The sequence below is a fragment of the Eurytemora carolleeae genome, unplaced genomic scaffold, assembly GCF_000591075.1.
Source record: "Eurytemora carolleeae unplaced genomic scaffold, Eaff_2.0 scaffold174, whole genome shotgun sequence".
NCBI classification, from domain to species: Eukaryota; Metazoa; Arthropoda; class Copepoda; order Calanoida; family Temoridae; genus Eurytemora; species Eurytemora carolleeae.
This window is the reverse complement of record NW_019396888.1, coordinates 120,971-139,040: the sequence shown is the minus strand read 5'-3', so window position 1 is coordinate 139,040 and position 18,070 is coordinate 120,971.

The window sequence follows — 18,070 nt, the reverse complement described above, 5'->3', positions numbered from 1 at the left end:
TAAACTAAATAGCCTATTAGCTATTCATTGATATTAGTCTTACTTTTCAAAATCAACTACCTTTGCATTATCACTATTTGATGCTTTTGTCTTTATGATAATTTTAAATTTCATTGGGCTATTGTTATGGAAAAAACGTTTGTCTATGCAAATGTATCATACCTTTGCACTGGAATTCTAAACGATAAATCGTTTTTTCAGGTCATAGATATTTTTGAAAGTAAGACTAATACCAACGAAAAGCTAATAGGCTAATTAGTATACCATGAAATTACCCAAATAAGTGAACGATCCCTTTAAATGGGTTGAGGATTGTAGAGGAGAGAATGGAAGGTGGAAGTGAAGAGAGAATTAATAAGAATGTTAGGTGGAATGGAAGGGACAGAATGAAAGAATGAATGAGAATGGAAGACGGAAGAAAAGGGAGAATAAACGGAATGGAAGGTGGAAGGAAAGGGAGAATGAACGGAATGGAAGGTGGAAGGGAAGGGAGAATGAACAGAATAGAAGGTGGAATTGAAGGGAGAATGAACGGAATGGATGGTGGAATGAAAGGGAGAATGAACGAAATGGAAGTTGGAAGGGAAGGGAGAATGAACGGAATGGAAGGTGGAAGGGAAGGGAGAATGAACGGAATGGAATGTGAGAAGGGAGAATGAACGTAATTGACGGTGGAAGAAAAGAGAGAATGAACAGACTGGAAGGAGTATAGAACAAAGTAGGAAGTACATCGTTAACATCTCTGCAAGAAGATTTAAGCTGACAGTGCTGGTATGCCGTGACCAGGTTGAATTTAACAATCCTATATTTTCAATATTTGTCAGATATAATTTAGGTTTAAAATTGGTTTGAAACCATCTATATTTTCATGGGTGGTCTTTTTCATGATTAAATTGTAGTGAAATGTTTTTTAGAACCTTGATTCTGAGCAACCTTGAGCAACATTGAAGAGCAACATTGAAGACAATTTAAAGCCACGTCTCAAATTTAAGCCGAGGCTCAAATTCTTTTAATTCAGTTTTAGACATTACAACTTATAATCATCCATGTTTTTTGACGCATTCGTATAGTTGATATTTCATATTATTTTTTCCATGTTTCATATACAATATACTTTAAAGGACGATTATTTGGCCGCTAGGTGTCTCTGCTTTTTTATGCTTCTGGGGTTCGACTTGGAAGAGACTCCAAAGTTGGTTTTGCTTTGTGTTATTTTCAGATTCATAGAGTAAGCAGAAAGGCCAAGTTATTGGTTGTGCTTAGTGTTACTATCAAAATCATAGATAAAGTAGAAAGGCCTAGTGATTGGTTGTGCTTAGTGTTATTATTAGAATCATAGATAAAGCAGAAAGGCCTAGTGATTGGTTGTGCTTAGTGTTATTATTAGAATCATAGATAAAGCAGAAAGGCCTAGTGATTGGTTGTGCTTAGTGTTTTTATTATAATCATAGATAAAGCAGAAAGGCCTAGTGATTGGTTGTGATTAGTGTTATTATGAAAATCATAGATAAAGTAGAAAGGCCTAGTGATTGGTTGTGCTTAGTGTTATTATCAGAACCATAGATAAAGTGGATAGGCCTAAAGATTGTTCGCACTTTTATTACAATCATAAGATTAATTAGATGGTATGAAAATGTTTCAGAATAATAAATAAAACAGAAAGAACTAGAGATAGAATAGTAGAATATTTAAACAGATTTGAATAGAATACAAATATATAAAGATAGTACAGATAGATTCATAACTTTCAATTGATGACATACATGATATTCTTTTTTCAGACTAGGTTTACATTTTTTGTACATTTTATATACTTTATCTCTTCATTTTTATGAGTTATCTTTTCATGTTTGTTTGTCTACAGTGCAGTTTATGTCAGAAATATTAAGTTAAATGCAGTTTTAGTAAGTTAAGTCTCATTTCTCCCTCTCACCTCCTTTCCCGTGCAAACCATTCTTGAGCTCTCCCCTCTCCCTTTGTAATCTTTATCTCGCGTGGACCAGCCTGAAAATATTGAACCTATTCTCAGCACGTATGAATATTAAATATTGCAAATATTGCACTTTTAGATTTAGCCCAGGGACCAGAGACTCAAACTTAAATCCGCCCTAGCTAGAAAACCCAGTTTTGCAGACCAAATGTTGCTTAATTTTAGGGATCGTAGAGGTTATTTATATGAAACCTTTAATAATAGAGAGGAATGTTCAATTCGCAGAACAAAGCAATAAATTCTTAGAATATTCTTCGTTGTCTATGCAGCGAAAATCCGCAAATCACTTAAAAGAGAAGTTGTAAATGAAAATGTAATTGAAATTCTGATTAAAATAAGAAAGAAAATAAATGAAACGATTAGAGATAAACATGTAAGTAGAGATAAACCAATGTCAGTATAGAATACATCAAATACACAAGTAGTTGATCTCTGTTAGAATCTGCGGGAAGAGAGTTGAATTATACTTGCCACTTACTCTGATTAGTATTCTAATTAGTATTAGTATTCTAATTGAAGTGAGTGCCGATTCATGACGCAAAAGCTGATCGCGGTTATTAATGTAAGCAGAGGCCGAATTTAAAGAGTTTTAGCGGCGGCGGTGGTTGGTTCCACTCAAAATTGTATCAAATTTTTCAAGATTTAAGCCGGCGCGTAATTTAAACCGGGTTTTGTTGGATTTAAGCCGTGACTCAAATACTTTAAATTCGGCCTCAGGTTTTTGCTTGCTTCGTTTTTTGTTAATGAATGTAAGTAGTATTCTATTCGTGATTTTTCTTATATAAAAAAGCTTTTCGCTCATATATATACATATGTCAGCTATAGCTGGCCAAACGGCTGGATTGAATGGGCTGACATTTTTTGAGGGAACCCTTGAGTATGCTGGGGTAACAAAATTCGAAATTTTTTTAAATCGAATTTTTAAAATAAAATTTTTTTCTTCGAAATTCTATTTTTTCTCACAAATGTCATGTAGGTTTTTAGTTGTTTCCAGGTAAATTCTTGTATTTTATTTTTAAACAATTAAACCTTTAAACAATTCCTGTAACTGTATTTTGTATTGCGTAAAATGTATTTTGCGTTTTACTGTTACTTAACAATGTTTAATTATTTAACATAATTGTGTTAACCCCACACATTTTTCTGCAGGCTTTTTTTAAACAATATTATTTACAATAATAACAATATATATTTTTATACTTCAAAAATAAAATTGAAAGTACTAAAGGAAAAAAAGGTGTTTAGACTCAGTTTCCCAAAGCTGCGACCAATCGGTTTTGATTTATTATCAAATCATTAAACTATAATTAAAAAATCTTTTAATATTAAATTTAAAATTAAAAATAAAAAAATAAATAACAAAATCAAATTTAAGAACACCGATTTGTACTTTTTTCAGTCTGTTTCTCTGCCTTTGATAGGTTGTTTATTTAGATTACATTTACAAAGGTTTATTTGATGATGGGGGGTTATACGGTTATTTACTGTTTGATTGGGGTAAAAAAAAGGAGGGGAGGGAGAGTATTGAAGTTTGACGAATAGATCTTTGAAATGTACAGTTTGTATAGTTTTGTGAATAAATATTTCGTGTCTCATTTAATATTCTTCATATCTAATCCAATCCCAATATGGATATAATATACCCTGTTCAACTAGTGCTGGGCATAATTAAGAAAAATAAGTTTTTTTTAAAAAGATTAATCAGATTTTTTTTGTTAATGGATAAAAATCAAAGGAAAATAAGGTTTGTAAAATATTAAACTTTCTAAAACTAAATAAAACAATTTTCTGGAATATATTTAATTAAATAAAAGTAGGGTTGGAAAATTCCTGTTATTTTTATAATTAACGGACAATATTTTAAACCATAAAACAGAAGGAGGAGGTCAAATTTATGGGACATTACTAGTCCCACTTTGCCACCTCGTAGCTCCTCTGGGGTTGGTTTTATTCATAAATCAAAAAAAATAGTTGACAAAAGGATTTAAATTTTTTTTCGCCATTTTAAATTTTCATTTTTTTACAATTGGGTCGTTCTGAGCCGTTACAAATTTAGCCCTGGTTCATACAAAATTTTACATGGATAATTAGAAAAAGATTAAATAACAAGAAAATAATAAAATAAATGGACATGTGCGCTCCATTGCGTTAATCTAGCTCAGTAGGTGGTAACAAACAGATAAAAAGTACTTTAGTGCCCATGCTCTATCAAATAATTTAAATATGTTGAGTCTTGGTACAAAGAAGATATAAACTTCAATAAATCCCCTCCTCCAACCCACTCCCCCCCTCATCAATGTTAACCTTTAACCCAAACACTGACACAAAGACCTCTCAAAATTAGGGTTTGCAGTGAAAAGAAAAAATCGTTTCGCGAATTTTTTTGCATTTCGCTCGCTCTCGAAAATTTTCTTTTTTGTACATTTTCTTCAATCAGTTTCGCGAAAGAACGCGAAATTTTCGCGAAATAAGAAATGCGAAAATTTTGAGGGAAAAAATCGGAATAACAAAAAATAAGCAAGCTTTTTGCGAAAATTCATCATAAAAGACAAAATGCAGCTTTAACACCTATGGTTTTCGCAATAACCTTTTTTCGGAAAATTTTTGCTTAGTTTTAGCATTGTTTACTTCATTCATTTTTGCGAAAAAATGCAAACTTTCGCGAGAAAGTTTGCCAAATACAAAAGAAAATTTTCCCATTTTTTTCGCGAAACGTTTCGTTCTCTGCAAACCCTACTCAAAATACATTGAAATGCAAAGACGATTTAATAAGTCGAAACTATGGAACTATGTGAAAGGTTTACGAAACTATGGACCTATGTGAAACTATGGACCTATGTGAAACTATGGACCTATGTGAAAGGTTTACGATTATAGACTACAGTTATGATTTTAAATAGTCCAAGAAACATTATACTCAGCAATTGTGCAGTGTACACAGACTCATTTCAATTAATAAGATAATTTTAAAGTACTGGTATACAACTTAACACTTAATACTATACACTTAACATCACTTTATTGTCAACTTCCTATTCTGCAGCTTGAAGAGTGGCTAACTAAACATTTATTTGAAATTAATTGAAATAAAGTAGTTGGAATATCTTCCGTTAACGCCGTTATTAAAATTGATATCGTTAACTAACGGTAAATTAAAAAAATCCCGAAAAATCCCGTTAACGAAACGAACGTTCCGTTCTCAGCTTAAAACTAACGGCTACCTAATTTTTTTTATGGTTGGAACTAACTGTTAACAAAACGGCCAGACAAAGTTGGACCGTGCTCAGCCCTTGTATGAAAGCAGAATGTTAACATTTGAATGACCGATGTGGTTGACATAGAACGTATAACTGGAAAACATCAAATACCGAAGTTTCAATAAACCCCTCTGAGTTAAAAACCCGGTTTGCAAAAGTTCCCTTCAAACCTTTAACTGTCTAACAATTGTGAAGATTTCAAAGTCTTTCTATCTTTAAAAGAAATATTTCAATTTTACAGAGAGCTGCAAATGAATATCATTAGTAATGTAAAGAAAGATGTGTCATTTGCAAATAAATTCGAAAGAAAGGCAGAATGAATTTTTGCGTGAAATATGCCATCAATTCATTCTTCCTTTGTGTTCAGATTTTAGTTTAGTTTGTGCTCATGACTTCAAGTTACAACAGTATCTATAGAAAGGTCATATCTATAGTTCATCTCGTCTGCTAAATACTTTGACTTCTCTTTGTTGCTTCTTGCTTAAACTAAATGACTTGAATTTATCAGTGAAAATTAATAACAGAGAACTAGCTTTTGTTGACAGTGATATATAATACCATCTTTTTCTATAACAAGACACTCGTATATATGTTCCCTATAGCAGGCCAAACGGTTGGACCGAATGGGCTGAATTTCTTTTTGGACACTCATGAAGAAGCTTGGGGTCTTCATTCTTTTTTCATTTATTTTTCTTCATAATTTTTTCATGTTTTTTTTCCACGGGCAACGCCGGGCCCTTCAGCTAGTAGAATATAAACCAGGAATTTTACAATAATTCCTCTCCTTACCAACGAACAAACAGAAGGAACTCCCTTATCTGTATTTACATATAAAGTGCACTTACAATGAGAACCAGAAAATTGTAGTATAGGATGACGACATTTAAGCAATAATTTAGTTTATTTTATGATGTTACAAAGCAAATAGTTTTACTAGTAGCTTCTCTAATCACTTGTTCACTGAAATGGGTCTGTTTGCATTGCACATTTAATCTGTCTCGTGTTCATGTACTATTCAAAGTCAACTTTAGTATAAAGTCGTCTTCCTATTCCAGAGTTTTATGGTCATCACTGCACTTGGAGGAATAAAAACAATCTCAGTTGAGTAAGTGCTACTCAGTCGTAAGTTTGCGTACATTCCTCCCAGTTTAAGTGCAGTGTGCTTTAAATATGAAAACACAGATACGGTGTTCTATGGTGGAAACGTATTAATTTTTTTTCCGGGGAAAAAAGAAGAGTTTTTTTTTCACTTCTCTCTATTTTTGAGGCTCTGCGTATGAATTTTTGTACCTAAATACAACTATTGGTTATTTTAGTATTATGTTGTTGCATTTTAATATTTATTTTGACTTCCTAATGGCATCTAGCTGGTTTATATTCTTATTTCTTTTTATTGCGGTGTAAACACTAATTTGACAATATTTTACATTAAGTATTCTAGTCATATGAGAAGTCAAGGGGCTCCATGGTATTTATTTACTTATTTATTTACTTATTTATTTATTCATTTATTTATTTATTTATTTACATTATTAATACAAAAATTAACAAAAATCAATTTTTAAAATTTTAAATTAAATGAAATATATAAAATGTCTCTAACTGTTAATTTACTCAAAAAAAACTTTCAGGCAATAATCTACCTATGTTATTAAATGTATTAAGTTTGAAATGAAAGATGTAAATTAAAGTAAGTTAAGAGAAATGGGCATCATGCACAGTGGGTATTACTGTTGGCGTGTGCCCTCCCTTCCCCTTGTATTATATCAATGAATTGGCTTCAATAACGTGTATTGTTGCATGTATTGATTGTAATCGTGTGTGATGGAGATTAAAAGACTTTAACGGTGAGTAAAAAGGTATCGTAAAACATATGTCAGTACTACTAAACAATTGATGGTATTGAGGTAGAACCCAATGGCTTGTTTGAATTAAAATCGTACTGTAGTTTCTGGGAGGAATGAATTAACATACTTAGTGTCGAACAGAGCCAGAAAGGATTTAAGTTTTTTTTCCAAATCCCTAATTTTCTAATTCCTATATCTTTAGTTTAATTAAAATCTATATTAATATAGAATTATTTTGATGCTTCACTGTCACTGAACTTTTTATACTAGAACACCATATTAATACATATTTAGTTTTATGAGAATAATAAAAATACGCAAAAGGTCAAGAAGTCAACGAAGAGGTGATGCGATAAGATCAACAGGGTTGGTTACTCTAAGATCAAGTTTGTATCAGATTAATCGAAAATAGCAACTACGAAAGACTGTCCATTTACAACTAAATTGACGAAAACTAAATGAAATCGTAAACTGAGATTAATAACAAATCAGGAACTGAGATCAATAAAAATCAGGAAATGAGATCAATAACAATGAGATCAATAAAAATCAGGAAATGAGATCAATAACAATGAGATCAATAAAAATCAGAAAATGAGATCAATAAAAATCAGGAAATGAGATCAATAACAATGAGATCAATAACAATCAGAAAATGAGATCAATACAAATCAGGAAATGAGATCAATAAAAATCAGGAAATGGGATCAATAAAAATCAGGAAATGAGATAAATTAAAATCAGGAAATGAGATCAATAACAAATCAGAAAATGAGATCAATAACAAATCAGAAACAAAGATCAATAAAACAATCTTCAACTGAGATTAACTAAAAATCAGAAACTAAGATCAATAAAAAAATCTTCAACTGAGATTAACTAAAAATCAGAAACTAAGATCAATAAAAAAATCTTCAACTGAGATAATTTTTTTTCATCAGGACTGAAAATAAATCTAAGATATAAGGAATGCAAATTATTAAGATAAGAAGAAGAATAAGATTAAGAATAATTAAGAATAAAGAATTTGAGATCAACAATCTAACTAAATAAGTTCAACTTTTATAATTCTCTGAGTTGCCCTTTAACGTTCACAAGCGCTGTTTCTGCGCGGCTAGGTTGAAAACTACTGAACTTCCAGCCTAGGGTGGAGTCATAGGGGTGATTACTGATCAGGAGCTAAGGGGGATCAGAGGAGGGATAAAGTGCAATGGGGGGGCATATGGGGTGATTAGGCGCATCCCACCCTCTCCACCTCCCATCCCCTTGTACATTGTCCCCTAGGATTGGGCATGTTCCAACTTTTTCTAACCGTTTCGTTAACGGTTAGTTCCAACCGTTATAAAAGATAAGTTTCAGGTAGCCGTTAGTTTTAAATGTAAGCACGGAACGCTCGTTTTTGGTTAACGGTATTTTCCTTTTATAAAGTTACCGTTAGTTAATGATTTCATTTTTATTAACGGCGATAACGGAAGCTATTTTGCCATAAAACGGCTTTTGCCGTTAGTTAACGGACTCTTTCGTTAATTTTCGAAAACTTCCGTTTTGTTAACAGAACTTTAAGACCTAAATGTCTGGAGTAAAATAAATGCTTGCTCTCTCAATTAAAGTTAGCATTGCAAGTTGCAGAGTATTACCATGACGGGATATAGAGAAGAAATAAATTTACATTGATCAAAAGGTTTCAAATTCTTATGCAGAAATCGATAAGAATTCTGCAAATTATCTCAATTCAAATTAAAGTTAAAAAGTGTTGTAATTCTAAATCTGTAGTGTTACAAAACAACTAATTAAGGCCAAGGAGTTGCTGTACTTCAAAGTCGATTCAGTCTTGAAAATTGCATGCATTTTTTATAGAAGTTTGAATCTATATGAAGTTAAAGGTTGGAGGTGAATGCTTGATCTAGGAGATACAACACTAAAGTTCTGTATAGAAGTTTAAATCTATTTGTGAAGTTAAAGGATGGAGATCAATGCTTGATCTAGGAGATACAACACTGAAGTTCTGTATTAAGGTTTGAATCTATAAGTGAAGTTAAAGGATGGAGATCAATGCTGGATCTAGGAGATACAACACTAAAGTTCTGTATAGAAGTTTAAATCTATTTGTGAAGTTAAAGGATGGAGATCAATGCTTGATCTAGGAGATACAACACTGAAGTTCTGTATTAAGGTTTGAATCTATATGTGAAGTTAAAGGATGGAGATCAATGCTGGATCTAGGAGATACAACACTGAAGTTCTGTATAGAAGTTTGAATCTATATGTGAAGTTAAAGGATGGAGTTCAATGCTGGATCTAGGAGATACAACACTGAAGTTCTGTATAGAAGTTTGAATCTATATGTGAAGTTAAAGATTGGAGATCAATGCTGGATCTAGGAGATACAATACTAAAGTTCTGTATAGAAGTTTGAATCTATATAAAGTTAAAGGAAGGAGATCGATGCTTGATCTAGGAGATACAGCACTAAAGCTCTGTAAAGAAGTTTGAATCTATATTTAAGATAATAAATAAAAAAAAATCAAAGCCACAAATTTACAAAGCTTGTCAAGTATTATTTAATAAAACTGAAGAGCCCAGCGTTGCCCGTGGAAAGAAAAATTGAAAAAAATATATTCGATTTTTTTAGCCTATAACATACCCCGGCCAACCATGAGTGTCCACAAAAATGTTCAGCTCAATTGCTCCAGCCGTTTGGCCGGCCATACGCAACGAATGTCTTGTTTTATTATAGAGATATATATATACATTACTGGATTGAGAACCCAGCGTTGCCCAATGTTACTATATGGCTACTTCCGCTGTTTACCCGCGCTTGCTCGTAAATTATGATTTTATCTATTTTTCTCTATAAAAAGTGAACCCGCTCAACTTATGTTCTCAAAACCAAGCTAAGAACATTCTCCCGAGTTCCCCAATAAAAATATGAGACAAATATTTATGTGCTGACATCCAAACAAAGAAACAGCAATTACAATTTTATAAATAAAAGTGGGGGTAAAAGGGGGTCTTAATTTTATCAAACAAAACCGGGCCGAATCAATAAAAATTTGAATTTAAAAAAAATAATACTTCAAAAATGAATTTTCGCACTAAGTTTACGAATGGTTATGTTGCTCGTATTCTTACTAAACTAGTTTATATTCACGTATAGGTCTATCATAGCTACCACCCGTCTCATGCAGAAGGGCGTGGTCAATTCCTTTACCGTGGGCTGTGGCTCATGCCGGATCTGGGGGGGGGGATGGGGGGGGGATGATTTACGCTATCTGCACTTAAGTTGGCCCAAGATAAAAGAATACGAATAGAACCCAACAGTACTTTGTTGGTACTGGATAGAGATGGGAGAGTTCGTGTTTTTTTTTCATTTCGTTCGTGAACGACCCAATACGTACGTTTATGAAAAAGAATATTTTTTTTCGTTCTCCAAATTATCGTTCATTTTGCATCTACTTTGTTCGATTTCTCACTGAACGATCGCACAGTAATATCGTTCGTTCAATACAATTGTTTGTTTAGTATAAACTATCGTTTTTTTTCAAATGCTTTTTTTCAAAAACATCATTGTTCAGTAAAAAACCAAAGTTTTTTTTCTCAAAATCTTCGTTCACTGTTATTTCAAACCGTTATGAAAAATTTAGGTAGTCATTAGTTTTAAAAGTAAGAATGGAACGTTCTTTTCGTTGACGGTTTATTTTCCGTATTTTTCAATTTTATCGTTAGTTTTTATTTACAGCGTGAACGGAAGATTAACAGCATTAGTGCAACTCGCACACTTGTTTACAACTATTGCTAGTGCATCATGTAATCTAATTACAGTTGGCGATTTTATCAATACAATGACGACGACTTTCGATTTCAATTTTGAAATATATTAAGCTGTTAAACAACATAGATACACATAAACAAGGGGGAAAAAAGCAAAGTTGTCGATTGAAAAAGATTCTCCTTGATATCTTGGAAACTTGTAGTTTGAAAAAGACTGTTGAAAAATCTCTACCTAAATAAAAGTCGTCTTCATTGTATTGGTATAATCGCCTACCACTATATATAAGCACCGATTCAAAAAACATTTTTTGTTTCTTAAATACTTGAATTTGTGCATTTATTGCATTTTTTTCAAGTATTTCCCAAAAACTATTTTTTTTTTGAATTGGTGCTCATAAAGGTTGTAAAATGGTATAAAATATGTCTATCTTTATATAAATAGTTATGTTCAAGAGGTTTAGGAATTTGTGAAATTTAGAAAAACAAAAATAGAAGTCTTAACAACATCAACAAACAATTTTTTTTTCATGTTGAGATTTTTCGAGGTTTTTAGTGCACATGTAAACGCGTGACTGCGTGAGGCACAGAGATGACTTTGATTAGCGAAAATTTCGCATTTATTACAAAATTTTTTTTTTTTTTGGAAAATTTCGCTTCAATCAGTTTTGCGAAAAAATGCAAAAAGTTCGCAAAATAATGCGAAAATTCGCGAAAAAAATGTAAAATTTTTGCAAAAATTCATCAAAAAAGACAAAATATTGAGAATACAAGACTCATATTCCGCGACAAAAAGTTTTCGAAGGATTTATCTAATTTATAATTTTAAGAACAACTAGGAGACAATTCATAGATTTGCTTGTAGGTTATTAATACTTTCTTAACCGTTAGAATTTCTTTCTTAAAGCACTGCACAATGAAAGAAAATTATTAATATGGAGTAATACAACTTCTAATGATGAGCTCTCAGAGCAAGAATTCCTCAAGTTTTTTACTCAATTGATTGTTACAGCTTAACACCTAAGGGTTTCGCGGAAATATTTTCGCGAAATTTCGCTCCGTTTTCGCATTTTTTTTGGCACTAAAACTATTTGAAAACCTAATAATTGCCGGGAGGGTCCCCTGCAAACATTTAGTCTTCCGACAAACCGATGGCAAACATATATATAAAGTCCAGAATTATTTACCCGCAAACTTCGCCATCGGCACATTAAGTCGGTAAAAATGTTTCCTGGGTCAAATGTTGTTGCATGGAAGACCGTACGGTTGTGGCTTATTGCTGCCAGAAGACAAAAAAGCTAAGAAGCGGCATGGAAGGGGAAAATATAGTAGATTATGGCCGCCAGCCCCTCCCCGCTCGTAGGATTCGTTGCGCTATCTTTATTTATTTGTATTTATTTCTCACAAACATTAACTTCCTGCGACGCTAATGTTAAATATCGTCTTCCGATTCTTTTTGTCTGGTCAGTGGTCAAAAACAAATTAAAAACAATCGTTTTTTGTTTCGTTTTTTGATCGTTTTCAAAAACGATCGTTTCGTTTTTGGAAAAAAATATCGTTTTTAAAAAACGACCCACTCGTTTTGAACTTTATATTAAACGATTTTTATAGTTTTTGAAAGAAAGAAATTGTCATTGATAAATATGTTAATGATCGTTAACAAAGGGTCGTCGCTAACGATCTTTAACGAAGGGTTGTAGTTAACGAAACGAGGAACTTTATAAAAACGGTCGTTTTTGAAAAAACGATCGTTTTAAAAAATTTCATCCAACTTTATCGAATGTTGTCTTACATGAAGTTAAAAAAGTTGTGGGGTAGCTAAAACTTATTGACATTTTCTTTAAAACTACTCAATGATTTGCACCTCGATGCCCTTTCTCTCTCCTCCTCTCTTCGCTAACGATCGTTAACGATCGTTAATGAAGTATCGTCGTTAACGATCGTAATCGAAACGACGATTATTAGAACATTTGATTTCTTTTCAAAATCTCAGTTACTCTGAAAAAATCGCAATATTCATTGCGGAATTCAGTTTTTTTTTGCAAAAAATTGCGAGAAATCTTACAAATTTACAATTCTATAATAAACCCCTTTAAATGTGCAAAAATAATTTGAATATTTTCAAAATCTGAATATGGATTTCAGAAAAACTGAAAATGGGGGGGGGGGGGGGGAACCGAGCTAGCCTATAAACTACAAGTAGGGATGTTAACGTTTTCATTTTTCAGAAAAACGATCGTTTCGTTATGAAAACGACGACGAAAAATCGAAAACGAAACGATCGTTTTTAAAAACGATCGTTTTTTTTAAAAGTTCGTTTTTTAAAAATGGTCGTTTTTATAAAAATCGTCGTTTCGTTAACGATCGTTAACGACGACCCTTCGTTAACGATCGTTAACGACGGATCTTCGTTAAAGATCGTTAACGACGACCCTTCGTTAACGAGCGTTAACGACAAGCTTCGTTACCGATCGTTAACGACGACCCTTCGTTAACGATCGTTAACGACAACCCTTCGTTAACGATCGTTAACGACGACCCCTTCGTTAACGATCGTTAACGAAGAGAGGAAACCGACCTGAAGGGCATCTGTACTTATCGTTGAGTAGTTTTTAAGAAAATATCAAGAAGTTTTAACTCCTCCACAACTGTTAAACTTCATGTAAGACAACTTTCAATAAAGTTCCATGTAATTTTTTTCCAAAAACGACCGTTGATAAAGTTCGTTGTTTCGTTAACGATCGTTAACGACAACCCTTCGTTAACGATCGTTAACAACTACCTTTCGTTAACGATCGTTAACGACGACCCTTCGTTAACGATCGTTAACGACGACCCTTCGTTAACGATCGTTAACATAATTGTCAATAACAATTTTTTTCAAAAACGATCGTATAAATAACGGTCGCAAATCGTTTTAATAAAAACGATCGTATTCAAAAACGATCTGTGGTATTCTGGAACCACTAATCTTATGCAATAAATTATGCAACTTAAATTGTTACTTTGATGAGATTTTACTTCAAGTGGTTTTACTTGTCTTATCTATCATCTATGCAACCTGATGACATTGCAGATCAGGTTATTCCTATCACTCGGGCCTAACCCTCATGCGCCGTCTATATCTTTGCAACCTGGCATTACTATACTTCAGCTATCTCAATATACAGAGTAAGCTTTATATATCTGTATGCACATGCAATTCTAAACACCCAAGTAATAAAGTCATTCTTACAACATAAGTACATTTATTAACACATTTATAAATGCATATATAAATCACATGAAAATATTTACGAATACAATAGTTGGCTTTGATCCCTTTCTATTCTTAAGGTTTCTCAGCTTGACGTTTAAGCACTTCATCAGTTAGGTCACCGATTCTATCGTGCATGACTGATATAGCCTTCAGTCCGTCAATCAACTTAATATCGTTACTATTGCAGGTGTTCTGGTCAACCCGCTCCTGCATAATCTGGATGCAGATCCCATACCTGGTTAAACAGCCTGTTCCTAACCTGTTTTATGTCTGAGTCAGGATATTGGCTGTACTCCTGATCCCAAGCTTTCCCTGTGTCCCAAACCTCAACTTGGGGAACAACAGCCTGCTGTTGGGAACGAGTGGCCTCAAGGGTAGAGGATATAAGATCCAGAATATCCTTTCTAAGTTCCTTGTTCTCTGCATCAAGTCTATCGATCTTCTCCATGATGTCTCGTATCTCCTCATCCGCCTCATCATCCTCTGATGTATCCTCCGCTACATTCCTGTCCTCTGAGGCTGGGACAGTGATAGCAGGGACGTCTCCACTGACAAGAGGAGTGATATCATCTCGATCAACTGCATCTCCATCAGGTTCCAGATCCTCATTGTATGCAGGGTTCCGCTCAATAACAGGAACCCGGTTCATCTTCTTCTTAGTATATCTCGTCCAGAAAGGTTCTCTCTGTATGCTGTCTGTGCACTGTATATAGCACAGGTCCCAGGGCGGTAATGTGCAGGGAGACTTGTGTCTACTCTGCTACGGCCCGGGATGTACTGACTCCTGAGATTCCGTTGTATTCAAGGGACGGTTCGCTCTTTTCAAGAACAATCCAGGATACAACAGATCGTATTCAAAAACGATCGCTTTTGTAGATTCAGGATTGTTGAATATTTTAATATTTAGAAATTTCCCATATATAATCTTTGTTTCGTCTTAATGTGGAGAATGCAATATTCCTGGAGTGTATATTTGTGCAACGAATACTACACAAACTCAAACTTTAGATACAAACCATACAAACCATACAAACCATATATAACTTTATCCTCCCCCCTTGAAACCATAACCCCCCCCGGAAACTATAACCTCCCCTCCCCCTCATCCTCTCTCTATATGTGCAGTATCCTGGCAACTTTGAGCTCCCTCCCCTAACTTTTTAAAAGGTAACCCACAAAAGATGAGACTGTAAAGACGACCTTAAAGTTTGTTAATATGATGATTCAAAGGTTAAATACGTCTTCAGCCTGAATGGCTGAAGTCGCTTAATGTTTTATTTATTGCTTTGCAAAATAACGAAACAAGTTAACACTAAATGTAAGAAAACTAGACAGTACAAATTCCGTACAGTAGTCTCTAAAGTCTCATCTTTTTTGGGTAACCCTGTACTACCGAACCTCCACCTTACCTCTGGCTCCACAAACTTGAGAGCCAAAAAAAAACATTATCCCCCCCCCCACCTTCTAAGTTTATTATATTGCAATCCTAACCTCGTCTTTGCTCTTTCTTTTCCTTCCTTTTCCTTACTTTCTAACATTTCCTTCCCTTACTCCCTACTCCCCTGTAGTCCTATTCCCAAACTCCCCCTGTAGTCCTGTAACTCCCCTACTCCCCCTGTATTACTGTTACTCGCCTACTCCCCCTGTAGTCCTGTTGTGTCTACTCCCCCTGTAAGCCTGTTCTCTCTACTCCCTCTGTATTACTGTTACTCCCCTACTCCCCATGTAGTCCTGTTCTCTCTACTCCCCCTGTAAGCGTGTACTCTACTCCCTCTGTAGTACAGTTACTCCCCTACTCCCCCTGTAGTCCTGTTCTTTCTACTCCCCCTGTAAGCCTGTTCTCTCTACTCCCTCTGTATTACTGTTACTCTCTTACTCCCCATGTAGTCCTGTTCTCTCTACTCCCCCTGTAGTACAGTAACACCCCTACTCCCCCTGTAGTCCTGTTCTCTCTACTCCCCCTGTAGTCCTGTTCCTTCTAATCCCTCTGTAGTACTGTTACTCCCCTACTCCCCTTGTAGTCCTGTTCTCTCTACTCCCCCTTAAGTCCTGTTCTCTCTACTTCCCCTGTAGTCCTGTTCTCTCTACTCCAACTGTATTACTGTTAGTCCCCTACTCCCCCTGTAGTCCTGTTCTGTCTACTCCCCGTGTAGTCCTGTTCTCCCTACTCCCCCTGTAGTCCTGTTCTCTCTACTCCCTCTGTAGTATAGTTACTCCCCTACTCCCTCTGTAGTCCTGTTCTCTATACTCCCCCTGTATTACTGTTACTCCCCCTGTAGTCCTGTTCTCCCTACTCCCAAACGCCTAACTCTTCAGTACCCTTGAGAGCATAGAATTTTAAACTTTCTCAACTAAGTTTAAATTTGAATTTAAATTTGTCCAGATGTACTCACCTTTGTATTGTTCACCTGAACCCGTAAAATTGTGGAATATGAAGACGACATATATTATACAGGGTGTCCCGAAAAACATGGGAATTCAGTGACGAATTCTATATCGTCTTTGTTAGAAATTAGCATTGTAATACCTAATTTCAAAAGACATAATATTATTATGTCTGCTAGAGTTTTATTTTATGAAAAGTGTAAAAGACTTTAAGATGTGTCCATAATGTCTCCGCAAGATGAACAGTGAAGACGGACAAGTTTATTCTGTTTGTATACTGAAATTTTCTTGTTTTACTAAGTACACCCTTATGCAGTCAAAACATAAACAAACAAAATGTGAACATAGCAGACGAAACTCTTACAGATTACAGCTTTCTCAGTAGGTATCGCTATACTAAATCAAAGAATTATTTAAAAAGACGATATCGAATTCGTCACTGAATTCCCATGTTTATTGGGACACCCTGTATGAACAAGAAACACAACAGTTAAAACTCATTTTTGTTAATAACAACATCAATTACGAAAAAGATTTTTTTTAAATGTCGTCTTCTGATTTCATATCGTTATGGGTCCCACTCTTGTAAAGTGTTATTGATAATCGTACATGTAATGAAAAAATTTTGACTTGAAAAAAAACACAAAAAATTTAAATTATATAATTTCCAATAATTCTAATTTTATGCAGTATATAGTTAATAATGCAATTTTTATAAGAATTGAACAAAATTAAAATCTTTTTCAATGGATGTTATTCAAAATTCATTTGGAATATATTTATTAAAGTATGGTAAATTGTAAAATACAATTAATTAAGTAATCATCATAAAATTTTTTTTCTGTTGATGAAGAATTTATCATAAATCCATTTTTGAATGGGGTTTAAAATGTGTGTATTTATAAGAACCATGGTCAAATAAATTGATCAAAAAATTCAGGCTTTTTTTATAATTAACTTTATTGTATAGATTTCCTGTCTTTCTGAACTCTAAGCAAAGGAAAAAATTACACTGTTTATCAAACTATCGTGTAATGATGATTGAGAGGTATTCAATAAATTAAAGTACATAGTTCATTGGTTTAGAATGAAACCTGTATTCAGCTGAATGCGTATCAAGTTTCATCTAACCCGTAATGTTACAAATGTGTGTGAGGATCATATTTTTATTTATACAGTGGGACTTATAAAACTCTGGAATAGAAACAAAATTTTGGGGATTTCATGTGTTTATTTGATGTTGTTATAAAGCAAATAGTTTTAACCAGCTTGAAAATTAATTAGATAAAATGAGTCTGTGTACACTGCACAATTGATAGCTGTACTGCATAAAACTTTTAAATCATAACCACCGTTTCCTTTGTTTTCTGGGACTCACTGTAACTATTGTTTCTTGCTATAGGTGAACATTTATTAACGATATTCACACTATTATAGACATAAATTGATATTAATTGGATTGTATATTATCTAATTTCATTTAGTGATGCCAAAATATTACATCGCAAAAATACTAATGTACTAAATGTAATAATTACTTTCTCAGGGAGGGGGGGGGGGGTCC